At 30.6% G+C, this 24,508-nt stretch overlaps 2 long non-coding RNA genes across 2 annotated transcripts; one reads left to right on the forward strand and one right to left on the reverse strand.

Annotated features, from left to right (window-relative positions):
* The first annotated feature begins 7,668 nt into the window (after window positions 1-7,668).
* Window positions 7,669-11,112, forward strand: LOC132752725 (uncharacterized). The gene is made up of 3 exons (XR_009628844.1): window positions 7,669-7,725; window positions 9,070-9,303; window positions 11,002-11,112. It is a non-coding gene; the product is annotated as an uncharacterized LOC132752725 (long non-coding RNA).
* Window positions 11,113-18,156: 7,044 nt separating this feature from the next.
* On the reverse strand, window positions 18,157-20,350 carry LOC132752726 (uncharacterized). Its single transcript, XR_009628845.1, has 3 exons — window positions 20,134-20,350; window positions 19,596-19,768; window positions 18,157-18,399 (listed from the first exon to the last, which is right to left on the reverse strand). It is a non-coding gene; the product is annotated as an uncharacterized LOC132752726 (long non-coding RNA).
* Window positions 20,351-24,508: the final 4,158 nt, after the last annotated feature.

The raw sequence follows: 24,508 nt of genomic DNA on the forward strand, positions 1-24,508 counted from the left end.
AGAAACATCATAAAGGCAAAATATCTGCACTCACATATGTATTTTGTATGTGTAATAAATGTCATGGTTGCAATAAGTAGTTGCATTTTTCTATAGATTTTAACATATAAAATTTGACGATAGTATATTTGAAGGAACTTGCAAATCTCATGGCTGGATTTTGGTTTCCACGTCTCAGTTTAAATTTATTTGTTGTAAAAGATGACATATAGAATGAAGAGTTTGTTCATTTCTAAGTGAAGATGTCCTTGTTAGTTAAGATATATATTGAATTTAGTAAACTTACAATAATTTTTCATAAAAAGGTTGAATTTTTATGAAAACTTGCAATTCTCATGACCGAGAATTATCAAATTTGCTTTTCATTCTGTAATGGTTCAAATCAGATGACAGAAACATCATAAGGGCAAAATATTACTCACATTTGTATTTGTATGTGTAATAAATGTCATGTTTGCAATAAGTAGTTGCATTTTTCTATAGATTTTAACATATAAAATTTGGCGATAGTTATATTTGAAGGAACTTGCAAATCTCATGGCTGGATTTTGGTTTCCACGTCTCAGTTTAAGTTTATTTGTCATAAAAGATGGCATATAGAATGGAGATTTTATTGATTTCTAAGTGAAGATGTCCTTGTTAGTTAAGATATATATTGAATTTAGTAAACTTACAGTAATTTTTCATAAAAAGGTTGAATTTTTATGAAAACTTGCAATTCTCATGACCGAGAATTATCAAATTTGCTTTTCATTCTGTAATGGTTCAAATCAGATGACAGAAACATCATAAGGGCAAAATATTACTCACATATGTATTTTGTATGTGTAATAAATGTCATGGTTGCAATAAGTAGTTGCATTTTTCTATAGATTTTAACGTATAAAATTTGGCGATAGTATATTTGAAGGAACTTGCAAATCTCATGGCTGGATTTTGGTTTCCACGTCTCAGTTTAAGTTTATTTGTCATAAAAGATGGCATATAGAATGGAGATTTTATTAATATCTAAGTGAAGATGTCCTTGTTAGTTAAGATATATATTGAATTTAGTAAACTTACAGTAATTTTTCATAAAAAGGTTGAATTTTTATGAAAACTTGCAATTCTCATGACGGAGATAATATCAAATTTGCTTATTATTCTGTAATGGTTCAAATCAGGTGACAGAAACATCATTAGGGCAAATTATCACTCACATATGTATTTTGTATGTGTAATAAATGTCATGTTTGCAATAAGTGGGTGCATTTTTCTATAGATTTGAACATCTAAAATTTGGCGATAGTATATTTGAAGGAACTTGCAAATCTCATGGCTGGATTTTGGTTTCCACGTCTCAGTTTAAGTTTATTTGTCATAAAAGATGGCATATAGAATGGAGATTTTATTAATATCTAAGTGAAGATGTCCTTGGTAGTTAAGATATATATTGAATTTAGTAAACTTACAGTAATTTTTCATAAAAAGGTTGAATTTTTATGAAAACTTGCAATTCTTCTGACCAAGAATTATCAAATTTGCTTTTCATTCTGTAATGGTTTAAATCAGATGACAGAATCATCATAAGGGCAAAATATCACTCTCATATGTATTTTGTATATGTAATAAATGTCATGGTTGCAATAAGTGGGTGCATTTTTCTATAGATTTTAACATCTAAAATTTGGCGATAGTATATTTGAAGGAACTTGCAAATCTCATGGCTGAATTTTGGTTTCCACGTCTCAGTTTAGATTTTTTTGTCGTAAAAGATGGCATATAGAATGAAGATTTTATTGCTTTCTAAGTGAAGATGTCCTTGTTAGTTAAGATATATATTGAATTTAGTAAACTTACAGTAATTTTTCATAAAAAGGTTGAATTTTTATGAAAACTTGCAATTCTCATGACCGAGAATTATCAAATTTGCTTTTCATTCTGTAATGGTTCAAATCAGATGACAGAAACATCATAAGGGCAAAATATTACTCACATATGTATTTTGTTTGTGTAATAAATGTCATGTTTGCAATAAGTGGTGCATTTTTCTATAGATTTTAACACATAAAATTTGGCAGTAGTATATTTGAAGGAACTTGCAAATCTCGTGGCTGAATTTTGGTTAAATCCACGTCTCAGTTTAATTTTTTTTGTCGTAAAAGATGGCATATAGAATGAAGAGTTTGTTGATTTCTAAGTGAAGATGTCCGTGTTAGTTAAGATATATATTGAATTTAGCAAACTTACAGTAATTTTCCATAAAAAGGTTGAATTTTTATGAAAACTTGCAATTCTCATGACCAAGAATTATCAAATTTGCTTTTTATTCAGTAATGGTTCAAATCAGATGACAGAAACATCATAAGGGCAAAATATCACTCACATATGTATTTTGTATGTGTAATAAATGTCATGTTTGCAATAAGTAGGTGCATTTTTCTATAGATTTTTAAATAAAATTTTTGGGGTAGGATATTTTTAAAGGGGTTCAAATTTATTTCCCGAATTTTTTGGGTTTTCCCCCTCTCGTTTTTAAAAAATTTTTTTTTCTTTAAAAGGGTGGCATATAGAATGGAAAAATTTTTTTTTTTCTAAGTGAAGATGTCCTTGTTAGTTTTGATATATTTTTGGGAAAATTTTGTAAATTACCCGTAATTTTTTTATAAAAAAAGGTTTAATTTTTTTGAAAACTTTTCAAAATTTTTCTGACCGAGAATTATCAAATTTGCTTTTCATTCTGTAATGGTTCAAATCAGATGACAGAAACATCATAAGGGCAAAATATTACTCAGATATGTATTTTGTATGTGCAATAAATGTCATGTTTGCAATAAGTAGTTGCATTTTTCTATTGATTTTAACATATAAAATTTGGCGATAGTATATTTGAAGGAGCTTGCAAATCTCATGGCTGAATTTTGGTTTCCACGTCTCAGTTTAAATTTTTTTGTCGTAAAAGATGGCATATAGAATGAAGATTTTATTGCTTTCTAAGTGAAGATGTCCTTGTTAGTTAAGATATATATTGAATTTAGTAAACTTACAGTAATTTTTCATAAAAAGGTTGAATTTTTATGAAAACTTGCAATTCTCATGACCGAGAATTATCAAATTTGCTTTTCATTTTGTAATGGTTTAAATCAGATGACAGAAACATCCATAAGGGCAAAATATTACTCAGATATGTATTTTGTATGTGTAATAAATGTCATGTTTGCAATAAGTGGGTGCATTTTTCTATAGATTTTAACACATAAAATTTGGCGATAGTATATTTTGAAGGAACTTGCAAATCTCGTGGCTGAATTTTGGTTAAATCCACGTCTCAGTTTAAATTTTTTTTGTCGTAAAAGATGGCATATAGAATGAAGAGTTTGTTGATTTCTAAGTGAAGATGTCCGTGTTAGTTAAGATATATATTGAATTTTAGTAAACTTACAGTAATTTTCCATAAAAAGGTTGAATTTTTTATGAAAACTTGCAATTCTCATGACCAAGAATTATCAAATTTTGCTTTTCAATTGCTTTTGCAGTTTTTATTCAGTAATATCCTTGATGTTCAAATCAGATGACAGAATCTACCTGGTGGAAAGGGCTTACAGAGGATGTGGAAAGTCTATGTATGTAAAATTAAGTATTATGCCAATGTTTGGTATGGGGGAGAAAAGATTTCTTTTAGCTCAACTTTTTTTTGCAGTATTGTTACAGTTATTTAGCGTTTGCTGTCGTCAAACTTTTTAGCTTTGAATCATAACTTTTTAAGTTCTTGGTGTGTTGTCTACATACTTTGCCACAACAGACCTTTGAGTAAATCAGACTTAACTTGACTTGATTCATAAATGACCTTAATTTTATAGGAAATGTTTGCTGATTTTTGCTATAACTTAATTACTTTTGAATGGATTGTCTTAAAACTTCAACATTAAAATCTTCTTATCATCTAGAAGAGTCTATGACATCTAGACCCCTTGACACCTCGACCCCTTGACACCTCGACCCCTAAGACATCTCGACCCATGACACTTAGACCCCTAAGACACTTAGAACCCTTATATTGACTGGACATTTCGACCCCATATTCTATAATGTACTTGAAGATGTTCACTTCGATAACATAATTTGCATAAAGACGTAAATATATAAAAAAAGGTTAATTTGTTTACAAGTTTGTTATTATATTTAATCTGATAGATATGCTGAGCAATAAGTGAAATCATATTGAGCCGTTATTTGTTTATACAATTAAGTATTTGTATAAGGAATAGAAACACACGCACGATATTATAACTGAAAGTATAATATTTTATGTATATACATTGTATACATGATATCAACAATAACAGTAATTTCAATAGATATTTAATTTTTATGATATGAATATTCTATCTGTCGTTTTGTACTTCACCTTTTTCAAAGAAAATATTGTCATTATTTCAATGTGCACTTATTAATTTCTGTTAATCGAACTACTAATATTAGGAAATCTCAGGCTTATTGGTTCTTTAAATACTATATTTTAATGGGGAAAAAAACAACAACAAAAAACAACATGTACGTGTGTTGTTATTCATGAAATAAAAATATGTTTTCAAGGACGTTAGTATAAAATTTTTATATCGAGAACTTTTCTATCGTTACAAATCAAAAAGTAAATAGTATCAAATTACGAAAAATAACAAAAAACTTCCGAAAACTAATACAAACGAAGGTCAATATTGCCAAACAATAAGTAATGTTAACATTTAAAAAAAATCTAATATCAGCACAGTATTAATGTACCAAACAATAAAAGGGATCATCTTTATTTTTCACCTGTGTATCGAATCAACAAGTGTTGTGTTTTTGCTCTTTATTTTTTCCGTCTTCATTAATTTTTTTTCATATAACAGATGCATTTTAATTTATGGTATTACATAGTACATGATATCGATGTATCAATGGTCTCTTATTGTGTCTGTCCGCCCTATAAAAAAATGTAATATGTTTATATATTTTAATAAAAAAAATTAAATTGAATGTTACGTATAACAATTCCTTTCCCAATCAGAAAAAACCGTTAAAATCGAATGTAGCTACTGTTTATTTTGGCACAACAACAACATTTGGTGATTGGCAAGAATGTTTATCACGGGTGTCAAGTACCGATAATTAAATTACCAGTGACACGTGGCTGATGTTTATTGGGCACGCGTTTTCACACCATTTAGAAAAGATAATTAATAGGAACGTATCGACTTAAAGATATCAAATAATTTCTTAACTTGTTGTTGTCAAAAATATTGCTTTGGAGCTCATCATGGCAATATTTTACTCAATTTATGAGAAAAAAATGCGTATATGAAATTTGAGATGTAATAAAACATTTTGGAGATTAACTTATTTTTTAATGTTACAAATTATATAAGAACTAGATGAGACTATATCATTTTTTTTGTCAATATAACTGCAATTTCTAAATATTATAATTTTACATTATAGTTGTAAAAATATAGTACATGTAATTTTCGAAAGTACGTTTTTAAATTAAAATTAATCGAAAACATGAAGATCGCTTTCAAATAAACAACCATTTATTGATTGATGTATGTTGTTTTTTAATTAATTCATAATGTAAATACCATAAAAATGAGATCATTGCTACTTTGACAAGTCAATTAAATATATACACTAAATTAAGTAGACATGTAAAACAATTCATCGCCAATATAACATGTAAGTGTTTGTCACATAAAAAAATATAACTAAATTTTTACAAAGTTGTAGATATGAAATAAATACGCGATGCAAAAACCGCGCATTTTCATTATAATCATTATCATAATTCCTGCACTTTTAGTCAGGGGTCTAATTTGATAATATCACGCCAAATCATTTTATATTAACATAAATTATATATTATAACTGCTATGTAGCCATCCTACAATTCTATGTAACATTTATAACATTAAACAAATAAAAAAACTATGTTTAAACTTATTGTTTTACCTTAAGTTTTCAATATTTAATCGGATAAACTTTTTAATGAAAATTAATTTAAATATTTGCTGTTAACTTTAAATTATTTCTCGAAGTATCTGTGATTCTAAAGTACAAGAAATTGAGATAGGGGTCGAAATGTCTTACCCACTAGGGGTCGAAAAGTCATGTTAAAAGGGGTCTAAGTGTCAAGGGGTCTAGAAGTCATCTTAATTGCGTAAGGGGTCGAGAAGTCAAGGGGTCTAGATGTCTTACTTGCATCTAGAATAGCCCTTCAGGTGAACCAGACAGAATTTCACCTTCACTCATAAATAGCTTATCGTTATTTACCTTTTTTGCTGTATTACTGGCTATAACTTTGTTATTATTAAATGGATTAACTTCATATTAGAGAAAACATTCTTAAGTATAGAGACTTTATGTATATAAAACTGTAATTGACCATAGACTGTGTGGTGTAATTATTGATTTTCACTGATTTTTGCTATAATTGACTGTAACTTGGTAATTCATCAATGCAAGTCCTTCACTACTTGGACAAAAGCAATATTTTATTAATTATGTACATATTTGATTCATACTTCATACAGAACATCTTTGTGACGCAAACAGACATGTTGAATTATTTAGATATGACCTTTTGCCTTTATATGACTTTTGGACATTAACAAAACAACAATTGATAGACATTGCAACAGTTTTCAACGGAGTGAGTGAAATGATCTGAAATTTAGTACTAGAGTTATTGTCTAGACATACATCTAGTTATACAAAAAACTTGAAAAAAGTATTTTCAGTCCCTTCACATCAAAAAACCTCAGTGGAGTCCCTTTTAATCTTTGGAAAAAAGAAAACCTTATTTTTTTTTCTTTAATGTTCTATTAAAGATTTGTTTGAACAAACTATTTGTTTGCTAATAGAAAAAGTACAAAAGTTTAGTGTTCCCTGCCAACAAAATATTGGGTTTTATGTGCTAATTTAAAAATTACAAGTTTACAGGTACAGGTCATGGAACATTTTGTGACTTACAAAACAGTATAAGTTGGCAATTGCTAGTATTCACCAATGACTGTTAAATTTGAGCAAAATTTTCATAATGCATATATATATATATATTATATATATATATATATATATATATATATATATATATATATATATATTATACAATATGAACATAATTATTTGCAAGTTTCATGGTTGTGTCTGATCATATTCATTGGATGTTTTTTTTTTCAAATTAATTGGGGAAACTAAGAATGTCAGAAAGTGGTTGTTAATGCTTATTTACTCTAAAGAAACATGCTTTTCTTAGAAGAAAGGATATTATTATGGTTCCTGCTCTTGGCCAATCTGAAGCTTCTAAGGGCATTAGATAAAAAACACCATTACTCAAACTTGCATTATTTGAACAGGACATCAATGCTATATTTAAACAAGAAGATGTTTCTTTGAGGTTCAAATGGTTGTGTTGTTAAATAGACATTTTTGTTTCAAATTTTATTCAATGACAACAACAATCAATTGGCTCTGCAAGCATTTCCCTATCAATGAGCAAGCACAACATATTCTCGTAAGTAAGGAAATTTAAATGAAAACAATAAACATCTTATTCATTTCAAAAATCATATACACATATTTTTTTATTTATAAATATGAAACCAGAAATATTATTTTCAAATCTTTTTTTCAGGTGCGCTCATGTGTTGCTTGTCAAAGAACAGATCCTTTAAGCCTGCAAAGAAACCTGAACTGCAACAAATAAAGGTATATTTTTGTACATGTATTAAAGGGTCCTATCATATTTGTATTTCTATAAGCCAAAAAATGTAACTGTTGGTGTATATTGTTATACACCTAGTTTTGTCCGCCATTTAGCATGCTAAATTTGTGTCATTATTGCATTTTTTGAACTGGTGAAGGAAATTGAAACTAGTTGTCAGAAATGTTAAATTTCTGACATTTTGAATAAATTTCAAAATAACGTGTCCACTCTCTATCTTTTGAACTGATAGAAAGAAATGAAACTATTCAGCAGAAATATTACTTATAATGAGCTGTAAATTGGCCACACCTGGGGATCACTTTATTGATAAAGACAAGTTTTTGTGTCTATTGAACCCAATGGAAGGAAATTGGGCTGAAATATTAACAATTATTAGAGAAAATGTACAGAGAGCAGGTTTGGCAGATCAGGATCACACTTGGTCTTAATGTGTAAGTTTTCAAAATTCTACACTGGATAGAAACAAACCCTTGACAATGGTTTGATATTAGTTAAATCTAAATAAAAATGGTTTAATAATGATTATAAAACAATTATACAGCTAATAAATACAATACATATAACAAAACAAATAACAATAAAATAACACAAATAAATCCAGAATATTTAGAAATACAATAAATGACTTAATCTTGAAAGAATTTGTTGAATTTCACCGAAGTGGGCAGAGTCAAACTCATACTTATTTTAAGGGAATTCTGTCGCCATTTTGTTTGAAAAATCTGAATAGAATAAAAAACAACTTTTTGTTAAATTTTGTTTTGAAAATCTATTCTAGAATGAATAGAAAAATAGTCTAACTAAGAAAATGAATGTGAACACCAATATCTTCAATTCAGTCATTTAAATGCCATACTGACATTGAAAAAGAGTTGTTTACGTGACATCACAATGCTACAGCGCCAAACAGCAAAAACAGTGAAAAACAAGACCGCTATTTCAATGCCATTTCACATTTATTTCACCATAAATACTCTATTTCGCTTGAAAAAGTTAAATTAAATATTAATAAACTCACAAAAATTAATGGTGAATTGTCAATATATTACTGCGCCCTGTACAATTGCAGTTGCGTAGCAAGCAAGGGGATTCGTAACCATTTTTCTCTTTGATCTTAAAATTAAACAAAAAGGTTATTTTTTCGTTTGTGAGTCTTGAAGTACCAATATTTATATATAATTATATATATATATGCAATTATTTTGAATACTTAAATGTTAAGGCTAATATACAACTTCAAGTGAGACAAAAACAGCAGTCAAACTTTAGACAGGGTTATTTTTTGTTCTCCAGATTGACTATGACTATGTACTTCATCTTTGTAGGTTTCCAGTCCATTTGAACTGGTTGGAGTGGATTTAATAGGACCCTTTACAACCACTAGTCAAGGCTTCAAATACATTTTTACTGCCACCGACTACTATACAAAATGGGTTGAAGCATTTCCCATTGCCTCCAAAAAAGCAACAGATGTAGCCAAGTGTTTTCAGAAGCTGTTTGCTAGGCATGGTGCTGTAAATGCGATTCTTACAGATCAGGGAAAAGAATTTCTGAACAATGTAAGTAAAACACAAAAGATTCAAGTTTGATGTTACATGTAATGTAAGAAATTAGTCAAATTACTGTTACCAGCAAGGCGTAACAAAAAAGAAAAGCCACTTTTAAAGAACTTGGAACTATATCAACAAATTTTACTTAAATATATTATAGAGAAAAGTTGAATCATTATTTATGCCTATTCCTCTGAGATGTTGGAACAATTATTATCTGTTGTATAAACATTATTTCCTTACTATATAGGCAGAGAAACTTAACACATTACTATGATATAGGCAAACTAAAAACTCAAAAGTTCATTAATGTCATTCATTCAATGGCATAATTGAATGGCCAAATTGGCCCTTCAGAATATTGCCGTAGGGGACTTATGGATTGCTTGCAATACTATAATAATTGCTTGTTGATCCTGGAGATATCTTAATATTTGATAAATGTAACAAAAGATAACCTAAAGATACCAGAAAATGTTGCCTTACATACCACATAAAGATCTATCCAGAACATTTTATAACATTTTTTTCTAAGAGTATCCATCAGTTTCTTAATTATTCTACTCTTATTAAATTTACAAAACTAGAAGATTTCTTATAAGTCTAGATATCTGTAAATAATTATTATTGCTAGATATAACTACATGACATCAGACATGTACGAAATGAAGCAATACATAACATACTGGATATTGAAATGTTACAATATTGCATTGTATATATTATAGTCTGTCACTTTTTGCTTTGACAGTATAAGAAATGCATTTCTTTGATCAAAAATGCCTAATTATTATAATTATTTCAAGTATATTACAGCTGCATACCTAAACATGAGCCAAAATATCAACTTAAGGGTAAATTTAGATTTAAAGAAAATAAAACTATTCTTGATTTCATAAGTAATTTTCATGTTATATGCAATTAAAGACTGATTTTTTAGTATCTATCAACATATTCCTATGGGGTGACTAATGTCTTATGCATATTCTGACCTTTTGGTGGTAATTTTAATTTTTTTGAAGATTTTTTTAGTGACATTAATTTTGCAATGTGTAAATTACTTTCTTTGTTTGATATTTTACTTCCTTATACATTTTATAATTTCTTGAAAAATAGCATGAATCTGGGGCATGCTGCTTTTAACAAGCAGTTTCCCTTATGTAAGTTAACAACATGAGGGATTCTTGCCAAATCTGGATAGAATGATCTTAGTACAGGAGAACATACTTTTTATCTTGTAAACTTTTGGTCTATGCCTGATCAGTCTATGGAGTCTTTGAGACAGTACATTAAGTCTTTGTTAAAAGCATGGACATTACGACTTCTTGTTGATGGATTGTTTTTCAGTACTTTCAACTCTTTTTACCGCTAAAGTGGCAAGGACTTTCAAAACAGTCTAAGATATGTCAATATATATATATAATATATATATATATATATATATATTATATATATATATATATATATATATATATATATATATATATATATATATATATATATATATATATATATATATAATAGGTATTTCCTGATTGATAATATTTGATGTCCTTGGCTTTGCATCATTAAAACTGTATTGTAAATATGCCATTAAAAATATCAATTCATTTCATAATGCAAACATTGACTGACTGTTTTATTCAGTTGAATGTTGTAGGATATTGTTTTCAAGCAGCATAAACAATACTGCATTTTTATTTGCAGCTAAATGAACAACTTTGTCAGGAGTGGAATATCAAGCATAAAGTGACAGCAGCATACCTGCATCCACAAACAAATGGTCTAGATGAGAGGACCAACCAAACCTTGAAAGCGTAAGTTTATTATATATTTTATTTGTTTTAATATTTTCTATTCATCACTGATACAAATCAAAGCGCTGAAAGCACTGCTGGGGGCGCATTATGTTGATTGTTTAGTGGTCTATTGTTACAAGCAGATGCCATTCCTACTTTCAAAGCAGATGTCACATTTTTTACTCGATTATTCGATAAGAATAAGTAGAATTATCCTAGTCATCTGAACATTGGCGTCTATCACCTCAATTTTTCCCGAAGTCCATTGACATATGGCATTGAAACTTTGCACACACTTGATCCCGATCAGGCACCCATTTGTTAAAGATTGCCTATGGCTTCAAGATATTTTCGTATTCCATAGACATCTGGCTTTGAAAATAAATTGAAATGTTATACATTTCTTTGCGAGCATACTAGCTAGGTCTCTCTCCAATGCTTATATCTGTAGAATATTGGGTTTAAAGAAATTTTTGGTCCTTTTGTGAACTTAAAATATTTTAAATAACCAAGGTTCTTCTATTGTCAAGCACTAAGCATATAGTTGAGTGTGCTGTCCTACCAACAGCTATTGTTTGCATACCTTGTGAAATATAACTCCTTCAAACTTTTGTTCAGTTATTATTATACAAACACAAGAACTGTCTGAGGACAGTAAGGCTCGACTATTCGAAAAAGTTGTCACAAGGGTGTTTATTGAGTATAACAAGAGCTGTCGGTAGGACAGCACGCTCGACTATTCTAAGTGCTTGATAGTAAAAGAGCCTTGATAATGTTAATTTTTTAAGTTCAAAAAAGGGAAAAATTTTTTTTATAAATTCATGTTTATGATAGGCCTTAGAGAGAGTCTAATTTTACAATATTGGCTTGACTATTCGGAAGGTAATGTCACAAGGGTGTTTTATTGAGTATAATAATACTAATTACCTATGAATACATAAATTTGACAGAAAAGGTACAAAGGCTTGTAATTAAGATGTTTTATCAAGCAAATCACGGCTTTATTATTATGAATGCATAAAATTGTCCCAAAAATGGCACAAACCCTTCAGTAGGTATTAAGATAACAGCTTACAAGCAAAACTTTACCATGAATTTCTAAGTTGAAAAAGGGGAGAAAATCAGCCTAAATGCAAGATAGAATTATGGATCTTTGTCAGTGACCTACAATTATGACCCTAAATGCATATGTGAAGTTTTAAATAAATATCTTTAGTAGTTATTGAGATATGTAAAACTTGCATGTAAACATTAACCAAGAGACTAAGTAGAAAAGGGGATATGAATCAGCCTTAATGCAAGATAGAGTTATGGAACTTGGTCAGGGACATACAATTACGACCCTCCAATTATGACCCTAAGTGCATGTGTAAAGTTTCAAGTAAATATCTTTGAAGACCTTTAACCTTTAACCAAAATTTCTAAGTTTCAAAGGGGCAAATAATTCTGCAAATATTGCAGGCAGAGTTATGCAATTTTTTGCAAAACTGATGTACATTGTTACTATAAAAAGGTATTTTAAATTTCAATTGAATATCTCAAGCAATAATTGAGATATTTGACTTTACAAAAAAACTTTAAACCAAAATTTCTAAGTTAAAAAGGGGCATAATTCTGTCAATATTGTAGGCAGAGTTATCCAACTTGTCCATCTGATGTACCTTGTTACTATAAATAAGTATTGTAAGTTTCAATTGAATATCTCAAGCAATAATTGAGATATTTGACTTTACAAAAAACTTTAAACCAAAATTTCTCTAAGTTAAAAGGGGCATAATTCTGTCAATATTGTAGGCAGAGTTATCCAACTTGTCCATCTGATGTACCTTGTTACTATAAATAAGTATTGTAAGTTTCAATTGAATATCTCAAGCAATAATTGAGATATTTTGACTTTACAAAAAACTTTAACCAAAATTTCTAAGTTAAAAAGGGGCATAATTCTGTCAATATTGTAGGCAGAGTTATCCAACTTGTCAATCTGATGTACCTTGTTACTATAAATAAGTATTGTAAGTTTCAATTGAATATCTCAAGCAATAATTGAGATATTTGACTTTACAAAAAACTTTAACCAAAATTTCTAAGTTAAAAAGGGGCATAATTCTGTCAATATTGTAGGCAGAGTTATCCAACTTGTCAATCTGATGTACCTTGTCACTATAAATAAGTATTGTAAGTTTCAATTGAATATCTCAAGTAATAATTGAGATATTTGACTTAACAAAAAACTTTAACCAACGCAGACGCCGACGCGGACGCCGACGCCGACACCGGGGCGACTACAATAGCTCTCATATTCTTCGAATAGTCGAGCTAAAAATGCTTACCAATGAATACATAAAACTGACCGAAAAGGTACAAAGGCTTGGATTAAGATGTTTTATCAAGTAAATCACTGCTTTATTATCATGAATGCATAAAATTGTCCCAAAAAAGGCACAAACCCTTCAGTAGTTATGGAGATAACATGCTTACAAGCAAAACTTTACCATTAAATTCTAAGTTGAAAAAGGGGAGAAAAATATGCCTAAATTCTCGATAAAATTATGGATCTTGGTCAGTAACCTACATTTACAATTATGACCCTAAATGCATGTGAAGTTTTAATATTGTAAGCAGAGTTATCCAACTTGTCAATCTGATGTACATTGTTACTATAAATAACTATTGTAAGTTTCAATTGAATATCTCAAGCAATAATTGAGATATTTGACTTTAAAATAAACTTAAACCAACGCAGACGCGGACGCTGGGTTACTACAATAGCTCTCATATTTTTCAAATAGTCGAGCTAAAAACTACCAAGTCAATGGTTGAAACCATATAGTTATTCCATATATAATATATATATGTATATATCATGGAAAACATTTCAAGATGTTACAATGGATTGTAGTGTATAACAAGAAAATCAATGTACTTTAACTTTAATCCAATAATCATACAAACATCTGTAAATAACTGGAACAAAATATTTCTTAAATAAAACCATAAAAAACAAGAGGGCCATGATAGCCCTAGATCGCTCACCTGACTTATCAAACTCATCCAAACAATTACCTAGACAAACATTCTGACCAAGTCTCATGACAGGTGAGTCAAAAATGTGACCACTACAGTGTTAACAAGGATTATCCATATTTGAGCAGTGCGACCTGTTTTTTTACTCAGGTGACACATATTCAAACTTGACCTAGAAATCATCAAAACAAACTGTCAGACCAATTTCCAGGATACTTGGATCAAAACAGTAGCAACTAGAGTGTTAAAAAGATTTTTCTATTTTTAGCTCCGGTGACCTAGTTTCACATGCGATTTCCAACTCATCCAAGCTATTACCTAGACAAGCATCCTGACCAAGTTTGATGATAATTGAGTCGAAAATGTGACCAGTAGAATGTTAACAAGGCTTTTCCATATTTGGGCGGTGTGACCTAGTTTTTTTCATCCAAGATGACCCATGTTGGATCTTGACTTAGAAATCATCAAAACAAACTTTTAGACCAATTAACAGAATATTTGGATCACAACAGTAGCCACTAGAGTGTTAACAAGATTTTTCTATTTGTATCTCCTGTGACCTAGTTTTTCATTCGAGATGTCCCATGTTCGATTTATTCCCAGCAATGACCTAGGCAAGTTTCCTGACCAAGTTTGCTAACAATTGAGTCAAAATTGTGACCACTAGAGTGTTAACAAGGTTTTTCTATTTTTAGCTCCTGTGACCTAGTTTTTCATCCGAGATGACCCATGTTCGAACTCATCCGAGCTATCACCTAGACAAGCATCTTGATCAAGTTTGATGATGATTGATGCAAAAATGTGACCACTAGAGTGTTAACAAGGTTTCTCTATTTCTAGCCCAGGTGACCTACTTTTTCATCCGAGATGACCCATGTTCAAACTCATCCGAGCTATCAACTAGACAAACATCTTGACAAAGTTTGATGATGATTGATGCCAAAATGTGACCGCTAGAGTGTTAACAAGGTTTTTCTATTTTTTAGCTCCGGTGACCTACTTTTTCATCCGAGATGACCATGTTTGTACTCATCCGAGCTATCACATAGACAAGCATCTTGACCAAGTTTGATGATGATTGATGCAAAAATGTGACCGCTAGATTGTTAACAAATGTTTTTCTATTTTTAGCTCCGGTGACCTACTTTTTCATCTGAGATGACCCATGTTCAAACTCATCCAAGATATCAACTAGATAAGCATCCTGACCAAGTTTGATGATGATTGATGCCAAAATGTGACCGCTAGAGTGTTAACAAGGTTTTTCTATTTATAGCTCCGGTGATCTAGTTTAACATCCGAAATGACCCATGTTCGAACTCATCCGAGCTATCAACTACATAAGCTTCCTGACAAAGTGTGATGATGATTTGGTCAAAAATGTGACCACTAGAGTGTTTACAAGGTTTTTTCTATTTTTTAGCTCCTGTGAACTAGTTATTCATCAGAGATGACCTATGTTCAAACTCATCCAAGCAATTGACTAGACAAGCATTCTGACCAAGTTTGATGTTGATTGGTTCAAAAATGTTACCGCTAGAGTGTTCACAAGGTTTTTCTATTCATAGCTCCTGTGACCTACTTTTTCATCCGAGATGACCCATGTTCGAACTCATCCGAGCTATCACCTAGACAAACATCCTGACCAAGTTTGATGATGATTGGGTCAAAAATGTGACCTCTAGAGTGTTCACAAGGTTTTTCTATTTTTAGCTCTTGTGACCTAGTTTTTCATCCGAGATGACTCATGTTCGAACTCATCCATGCTTTTAACTAGATAAGCATCCTGACCAAGTTTGATGATGATTGAGGCAAAAATGCGACCGCTAGAGTGTTCACAAGCAATTGTGGACGGACGACGGACATCACCGATCCTAAAAGCTCACCCTGAGCAAGCTCAGGTGAGCTAAAAACCAAAAACTGATGATGACAGAACGGGTACCACTTTATGCCTATATAATTTTTTTGCTCAAGTGATTTTTTTTCGAAGAGCTACATGTGAATTGCTGCCAAATATACATAGGTAAAAACTATTTCAAAGCTGCATGCATTCATATAAATATATTTAAAAAAATCAAACTTGATTAAATAAAAAAAAATCAAGGATAGCCCAAACTTGTTTATTATAAAAAAATATATATACAGAATATTATGTTGTAGTAGCTCTCTGAGGCTTTGTATTTTGCTATGAGCAGCGGTGGAAAATTGATATCTTGCGAGACCAAAGGGCGAGCTAGATAACAATTTTCCAACATTGCAAGTAGAAAATTGCATAGCCTCAGAAAGCTACTACAACATAATTTTCCTTTATAATATACCTTTCCGTTTGAAGTATAAATGATTTTCATTATACTACACTTATATAAGAAATTTCAGAAAAAGAAATGTAGCTGTCAAGAAAAAAATTATGACTGACAGATGAATACGTAATTTGTGCAAAACCAGCCACACCTTTTATTATTTTGGTTGCCGTTTCCATATACTACGTTATACACAGCTAAGATCAGAACCAACGTCAACAAGAACCGGTTGAACCGGGTGATGCTCCCCGAGCAGGTTCTGGACACAGGAAAGTATAAAAAAATGAACAAAGGGCAAAAACTCCAAAATTAGGCAAAGCGGAGTTATGTTTTTTTTGCACTGCACTTCTATTCAATTAGATCTATCTATCTATAAAGTTTCCTGATGATATCAGAGTTATGTCCCGGGTAAAATTCAAAGTGTAAAAATGAAATAGGGTAATAACTCCAAAATTAGACCAGGCTTTGTTGAGGTTCTTTAAGCATTGCAGTTCTATCCAATTATATCTAGCTACCTACAAAGTTTCATGTTGATATCTCTAATAGTTTTAAAGTTATGTCTCGGACAAAAATCAAAAAGTAAAAATAAACAAAGGGCAATTACTTCAAAATATGGCAAGGCAGAGTAATGATTCTTAAGCACTGCTTAGAGTAATGTCCCGGACAAAGTTCAAAGTGTCAAAATGATCAAAGGGCAATAACTCCAAAAGTAGGCAAGACAGTGTTACAGTTCTTGTGCACTGCAAACTTACTCAATGATATCTATCTACCTACAAAGTTTCATGTTGATATCTCTTTTACATTTAGAGTTATGTCCCGGACAAAGTTCAAAGTGTAAAAATAAACAAAGGGGGATAATTCAAAAATTAGGCAAGGGAGAGTTAAGGTTCTTGTTCACTGCTTACCAACTCAATGAGATCTATCTACCTACAAAGTTTCATGTTGATACCTATTATAGTTTTAGAGTTATGTCCTGGACAAAGTTCAAAGTGTAAAATAAACAAAGGGGGATAATTCAAAAATTAGGCAAGGCAGAGTTACGGTTCTTGTGCACTGCATACCTACTCAATGAGATCTATCTACCTACAAAGTTTCATGTTGATACCTCTTATAGTTTTAGAGTTATGTCCCGGACAAATTTCAAAGTGTAAAATAAACAAAGGGGAATAATTCAAAAATTAGGCAAGGCAGAGTTACGGTTCTTGTGCACTGCACACCTACTCAATGAGATCTATCTACCTACAAAATTTCATGTTGATACCTCTTGTTGTTTTAAAGTTAAGTCCCGGACAAGAAAAGGGGACGGAGGGACGGACAAGGCGGCGACTATATGCTCCCCCGAAATTTTTCGGGGGGCATAAAAATAGTCCAGGCCTTTCATATATGGTACTGTTTTTGTCTCTAACATAATACAGAATTTTCTAACCGTTGAAAACTATTTGCGCTTCAAGATAATCCTGTGTTTTAGGAAGAAAATTTATAGGTATATAATAAATGCTGTCATTGACATTTCTTATGTTTATATTTATTATATGTATTTCTTGCATAATTGCAATCCTATTTATAGCTACAAATTCTATGAATTGAAATAGAAAATGAAGGTAGCATGCAGACGGTGTTGATATTGTGTGATAAAAATTTAAAACAATTGCAAATCATTCCAGTAACCGAATACTCTATCCGAAAAATGACCGAGTACTCGAGTATTGATTTTAGTAATTGTTGCCATCCCTAAAAAAATAAAGTACTTGACAAAATCAACTAACATCTAAATAAAAAACTTTGAAAACAGAATTAATTATTTTGAAAAATTCACTCTGAGCTGTATTATTTAAAATGGGTGTTCAAACACATTGAAAACATTGATAATTCATCTCATGTTCTTGGTGATGAAATGGTGCCTCAATATAGTTATCACTGCAATCTATCTTCCCTCATAACTCCTACTATTACTGTATCTGTCAAACAAGCATCTCTGTTTTCTGAAATAGAGTTTTGAAAAAGTTTATTGCTGACCGAGATATTCCATACTTGTATGTTAACTTTTTTCAGCATCTTTCTGTTAGAATTACTCTGATTTATAAAGGTATAAAACCAAAAAATGCGCGACCAATGCCAGAGCTCAACCCCTCTGATCAGATTCACAAACGAGCATCTGACTAGAACCTTTTTTCAAAGCTAGCTGGATTGTTTTCTCACATTTAAGAATCCATATTAAATATAATAGAACATTGATAATTGCTACACAGTCTCTTTGTGAACAAAAAATAAGCATGTTTTGTGTTTACATAAAGTAGCTATGTAATGTTAAAATACCACACGCTATAGGTGGTCACAATACAAATATATAGTGTTGTTAGGAAACTGACAGTTTTTTAAGAAGGACCAAATTTTTTTTGTCTCGTAAGAAGGAACATGGCTTCCAATGCATAGTTAATTCATTCAAATTAGACATATTCAAAAAGAATTGCATAGAATTCAATACATTTTCATGATTAAAATATTTTACTGATGAGCATAGTATATCTTTAAAGGTAAGTGGTTTAGGTACATTACTTTGACTATGGTCACCCCAATTAAATCTATTTATTTGCTTAGTAACACAACTTTTCAAAGTCATTTAAACTTGTAAATGTGAGTGATTCTGATAATCTATATACAGCTAAGTCAAGATGAGATGATTAGATGTTACTGACTGCTCACTATTTCAATGTCAAATGCCTTGAGGTGAAAGGAATGAAAACTTGAATTTCAAAATACAATTTAAGTGAATTACATGTCACAAATGAGCCGTGTCATGACAAAACCAACATAATGGGTTTGCGACCAGCATGGATCCAGACCAGCTTAGTCTGATCAGGATCCATGCTGTTCGCTTACAAACCTTATTACAAGTAGAGAAACTGATAGCGAACAGTATGGATCCTGATCAGACTGGGTGGATGCCCATTATGTTGGTTTTGTCATGACACGGCTAAAATGTTTTTGCTATCGACTTTTGTTCCTAAATTAACAACAGATTGCATAATGAAATGATATTGAAATGATTAATATACAATTGGCCCTTAGTGCCAAGCTTACTGATTTTAAATAAGCCTTGAGTCCTGTGTTGGCCTTTAAACATGTCAAACATTTAAAAGTATTTATTAAGGAAAAGTGTATACAAATAATCATGTACCTCTTCATTATATGCCCATGACATTGAAAAAACATTGTGTCATCTGTTTACTTCAAGGTTAGTCACATTGACAGTATCACATTTTAGACTTTATCTCTCTTGATTCCATTCGTAAAAAGCATTCTCAAAATGGGTCCTCTTAATTTCACATTCATCAATCTGACAAAAACCTCCTGGAAAAGAAGTTAGAAACTTATGCCACTAATTATGTCAGTTAATGTCAAATAAATACTTTTAGAAACTATTTGGTCAAAATTGTAAATGTACAAAGATTTTCAAACCAAATATATATATAACAATGAACATTTCCTTTTTAACTTTCTAACATATATAATGTATGGTCTTACTTGAAGAAAATGTTTGCCCGTGTGACCGAAAAGGGATTAAGGACCATTACTATTGTTTTTCCTTTTGTTTATTAAAGGGCCATGGCCCCATATTCTATTGTTATGGAATGAATTCTATTGTTCTCTTTTGTTCTGCTACAGTAAGATGGATATATATATCAATGTCAGAATAAAAGCTAACATGTTTTTACCTTAATGGCCTGTATAATTATGTTTCACAGCTTCTCAGCAAACAACCAACTGTGCCACAATTGAAATGTAACAAACAAGCCTTTAATCACAAACTTGAAATAAAAACTTTTCCTAATCAATACAATAGTTCTTTTAATTTATTACATACTTCATTGAAACATTAAGAAATATTGATAAAGTAAAATGCTCATTTTCATTTCCTGTATTTTCAATGTAATCATTCATTTTTCATTGCGTATTTTCACAAGTGTCTCCTAAATTTAGCCTATACACAATAGACTGTAAAGAATAATAGGGCAATTTCTTTATAATTTCAAGTATTTATAGTCGAAACAGTCCTTTTTAAAGGCATATATATTGGTAAGTTGAATGTTGCATGTCCAGATATGATTGACTTACAATTGTAAAAGTGAGTTATAATTATATCGGAATAGCTCAATCGGTAGAGAACTTAGCTCAAGGCTACCGGATTTCAAAATTAATGTTGTTCTGACAATTGTCAGGAACAACTTGAAATTTAAATGTGTTTTTCGTTTGATTGATTTTTGTTACCTATCTTACTTTTTCATTGAAGTATCTTTACCTTCTTAAAAATTATGCCCAAATCTCATTTCTTTCTCTCTTTTTTAACTTCTTTCATAAATTTATGAATATTTTCAACAGATTTTAAAAGAATCAAAATACAACATTGTTAAGCATATATAACTGTTGTCAGGAAATAAGTTTTGTTTCATCAAAAATAAACTTGAATAGAAAATAGAACAGTTTCCACCTGTAGTTTGGAACCCACTAACTGAATTCACTTTTATATCAATATTATGCAGTCTTAAACTTACTTCACTAGTAAGTCAAATGATTTATTATCTCAAACAATGTAATTACATGTAGTATAAGTTTTATGGAAATAATGTGGTTAATCACTTGCAGTTAATCAAGACTCGACAAATCCACTTGCCCGCTCATAAATGATAAATACGAGAAAAAAAGACTCTGGACAAGTTAATCTCCCAAAAATACCCGTCCTGCAGGACGTGTGAAATTTCTAGCATAAATTAATCAAATTTCAATTCAATTCTTTTGAAACCATTTTTCAAGTTTCACTAGTAAGACAGAGCACAAAATAATTCCCGTGTGTTTGATGGGCAAAACTGATGTTGATTTGTTGAATGCAACGCTTAATTCTGTCTGATTCTATTTTGTAAAAACTTACTAAAAGCCTGTGCGGCGATTCCAGTATGTTCCACAATTTTTTTTTAAAATGTCACAATGCAATATTTGGCAAATGTTTGGCCAGAAAGGAGTAAGTTAAACAGTGTCTTCAAAAAAGAAAAATTGTCTTCAAAAAAGAAAAATGAGTCAGAACATGTAGGAAATTTATATTTTTAAAGCATTGTTGTTGTTGTTTTTCGTTTTTCAATCCCTGATATATTATTTGTAGTATTTGTAACTATTATCTATTCTATTTGTAATAGAACAGCATTTTTCCCTTATAAAACTATTTACGTTCCCAATAAAAAAGACAGCAAATTTTCAAATGTTTTATTTTTAAAGTCCCAAAATTACTGTCAAAATTCCAATCCAAAATTGGCATATATATAAAATGGATGATTTCATATTGATAAGTGATATGTGGTAGAAAACATTTATCCTAAGTCAGAAATGAATTCTAAGTCCATTCCCGGTATACTATATAATTAGTATATAGTATACCGGGAATGGACTTAGAATTCATTTCTGACTTAGGATAAATGTTTTCTACCATCAAATACACATTTTGTGAACATTCAATGAGCCGTACCCCTTTGATCCACCGCTGGTTTGTTTTAAGCAGTGAATGACTTCTGCATGTGCAAATAGGGTACTGTTTCAGCAGATTTCGCAAAGAGGGTACAGATATGGATTATGCACCGTGGATCTACGCTAGTAGTAAATAACTCACCTCCAAAAAATATATATAAAAAAATGGGTCAAAAATGTCTGGGTAGGAAATGGGTTGAGGGAAGACTTTCAAGGGAAAAAACTGCTAAACTTAAAATTTGATAAGGTCAATTCAGTACAAAAAAGAAAATTTGTAAAAAATACAGCTTTTGATTGCAACTTAAATATCAACGTTATGAAATATAAACAATGAACATCTTGAATAACGTTGTATTTTGTATTTAAAGTCATATCCGCGGATATGACTCATATCCGGTATTAAGTCAAACCCTTGTATTTTTGTAAGCAACCAGAATCGCCGAATATGTTCCTGCAACGATTTGACGACGATTTCACCACTGATAAATGCAAAACAAGCAAGTTATTCAACAGTTAGGTAAATGGGAGATAAGGTTTTTGTAATATAAAACATACAACTCGTTTTAACACGTGGAACTTCTATATATACTTCTCAATCTTTCACGGATGAACTTGTAAACAATAGCGAATGCGGGAAAATGACGCTAGGGCGAAAATAGTTCGTATTCATACGCATGCAATGTTTTTCTTAAATTTACACTTATGAAGCATAAGGCCCTATAAGCTTTAAAGTTAGCTGATCTAAAATCCGTATTCCATTACTTGCTAAATTTTTGAGTTCTATGACACTTAATTAACTTGTGACTACATGTACTATACTTATGCAAGTACTTTGACAATGATCGACCGCTGGCGTAGTAATATTAAAATCGCGAAAAGCAAAAATATACATACAATTTTAAAAGACGATTGCTAAATTTACTAAAATAATTGGCCAGTCAATTTTAAAATAGATAGGGAACTATGATTTTTGGTGTTACTGCGAAGTTTTGGAACTATTTTGCTTAGCGTAGGTAGCTGACTAATTGTGTTCAAATCATAGTAAAGCTGAATTTGTCGTTATTCCATTGGGGGCGCATTGTGCATGCGCCCCCAAAAACAGACCTTTTAAGCGATAGATACGATGATTACGTTAATAAGCCTAAGCATATAAATATTTCTAACAGATCTCTACTTCAAAGTTCCATTTCTGATTTCTTTATGAATTTCAACTTGAAAGTTACACGAAAAGCTTCTGTCGAAATCTTAAACTAATTTAAAACGCTTTTCAATTCGGAGTAAGCTTACTTGATATAATTGATTATTATACTCGTATATGTTGTAGAAACTTGTCCAATATTCCATTATATTAAATAATTTTCTAGGAGCATTTTTACTTAGTCTAGTTTCTCTTAATCCCATTTTCTGTTATCTCCTGACCATCACAACCAAGTTGCAACTTAAAGTTAAGGACGTCCCATTCCATAGGCTTTATTCAGGTTCAAGGGCAGATAGGCAACTGTTAATTTTTGCTTGAAATGTTTCCATTTTTTATACTTTGTATTCTATGAAACTGCAAACTCTATAAACTCTTTTCATTTTGTGTTCATTCTGACTAAGTAACGTCATTATAAATCTGTAACGAACTTTCATACGATATATAATTGAATATACGATAAATTTGTTTTATAATTTTTCTAGCATTTATCATAGTGTTAGCTAAATAATAGACGTGCATTCATAAAAAAATTTTAATGCACATAAAGCTTGTCTCCATACAATCATATAAAATATCTAAACAAATACAGTAACTTATCAATTTGTGTTTAAGTTAATATGTTTTACCCATTGCAACATGTTCATGACAGTTTGTCAATAAAGCGATTAAAATCTTAATAAGCATTACATTTCTTAATTGCAACCAATTTATTTCAACGAACATTTTATTATATTTCAGAACATTTGTTTATAGTAAGAAAACATTGTAAAGCACCTTCTCTCCAGTAGGTTGTACTGCTGTTATAATCAGATAAATTTGACCATGTGAAAAATTGCTCAAACAATAATTACAACAAATGATGTTAAGGAGGCAGATAAACACATGATCACTTGACTGAAAAGTTTAAGACCATGAAAAGGACAACAAATGTGTTCCTGTTATTGTGAAAGTTGTACTTTTAATTAAGTAACAAAATGTTAACATCAATTCAGGTGCCACAATATCTTTTCTTTGTCGTTCATAATTCATGGAACAAAACAGGAATATTTGATTAATTTGAGACAAAAATATTGATTACATTTGTTACAAAATAACACCTTAATATTATCATAGATTATAACGTTTGATTCATAGACTACATAAACAAAATAAAATCACGGTAACCTGTCTTGCGAGCTATAACATTTCTTTGACTACTATGTCTTTTGGTTACAAGCACTTTCAACATCCGATAACTTCATCCTTCTTTGTAGCTTAAATATTCTAACTTGTTTCTTTCTTTAGCTAACAGATAGTACATTTGTATATACACAGGAGAATCTGGTTGTGTGTGTGTCATGGTTATTTCTGATATAAGTCTGATTTTGAAACTATTTTGA

Source organism: Ruditapes philippinarum, unplaced genomic scaffold (genome assembly GCF_026571515.1).
Source record: "Ruditapes philippinarum isolate M1 unplaced genomic scaffold, ASM2657151v2 ctg2227_1_1_1_1, whole genome shotgun sequence".
In the NCBI taxonomy this organism is placed as follows: domain Eukaryota; kingdom Metazoa; phylum Mollusca; class Bivalvia; order Venerida; family Veneridae; genus Ruditapes; species Ruditapes philippinarum.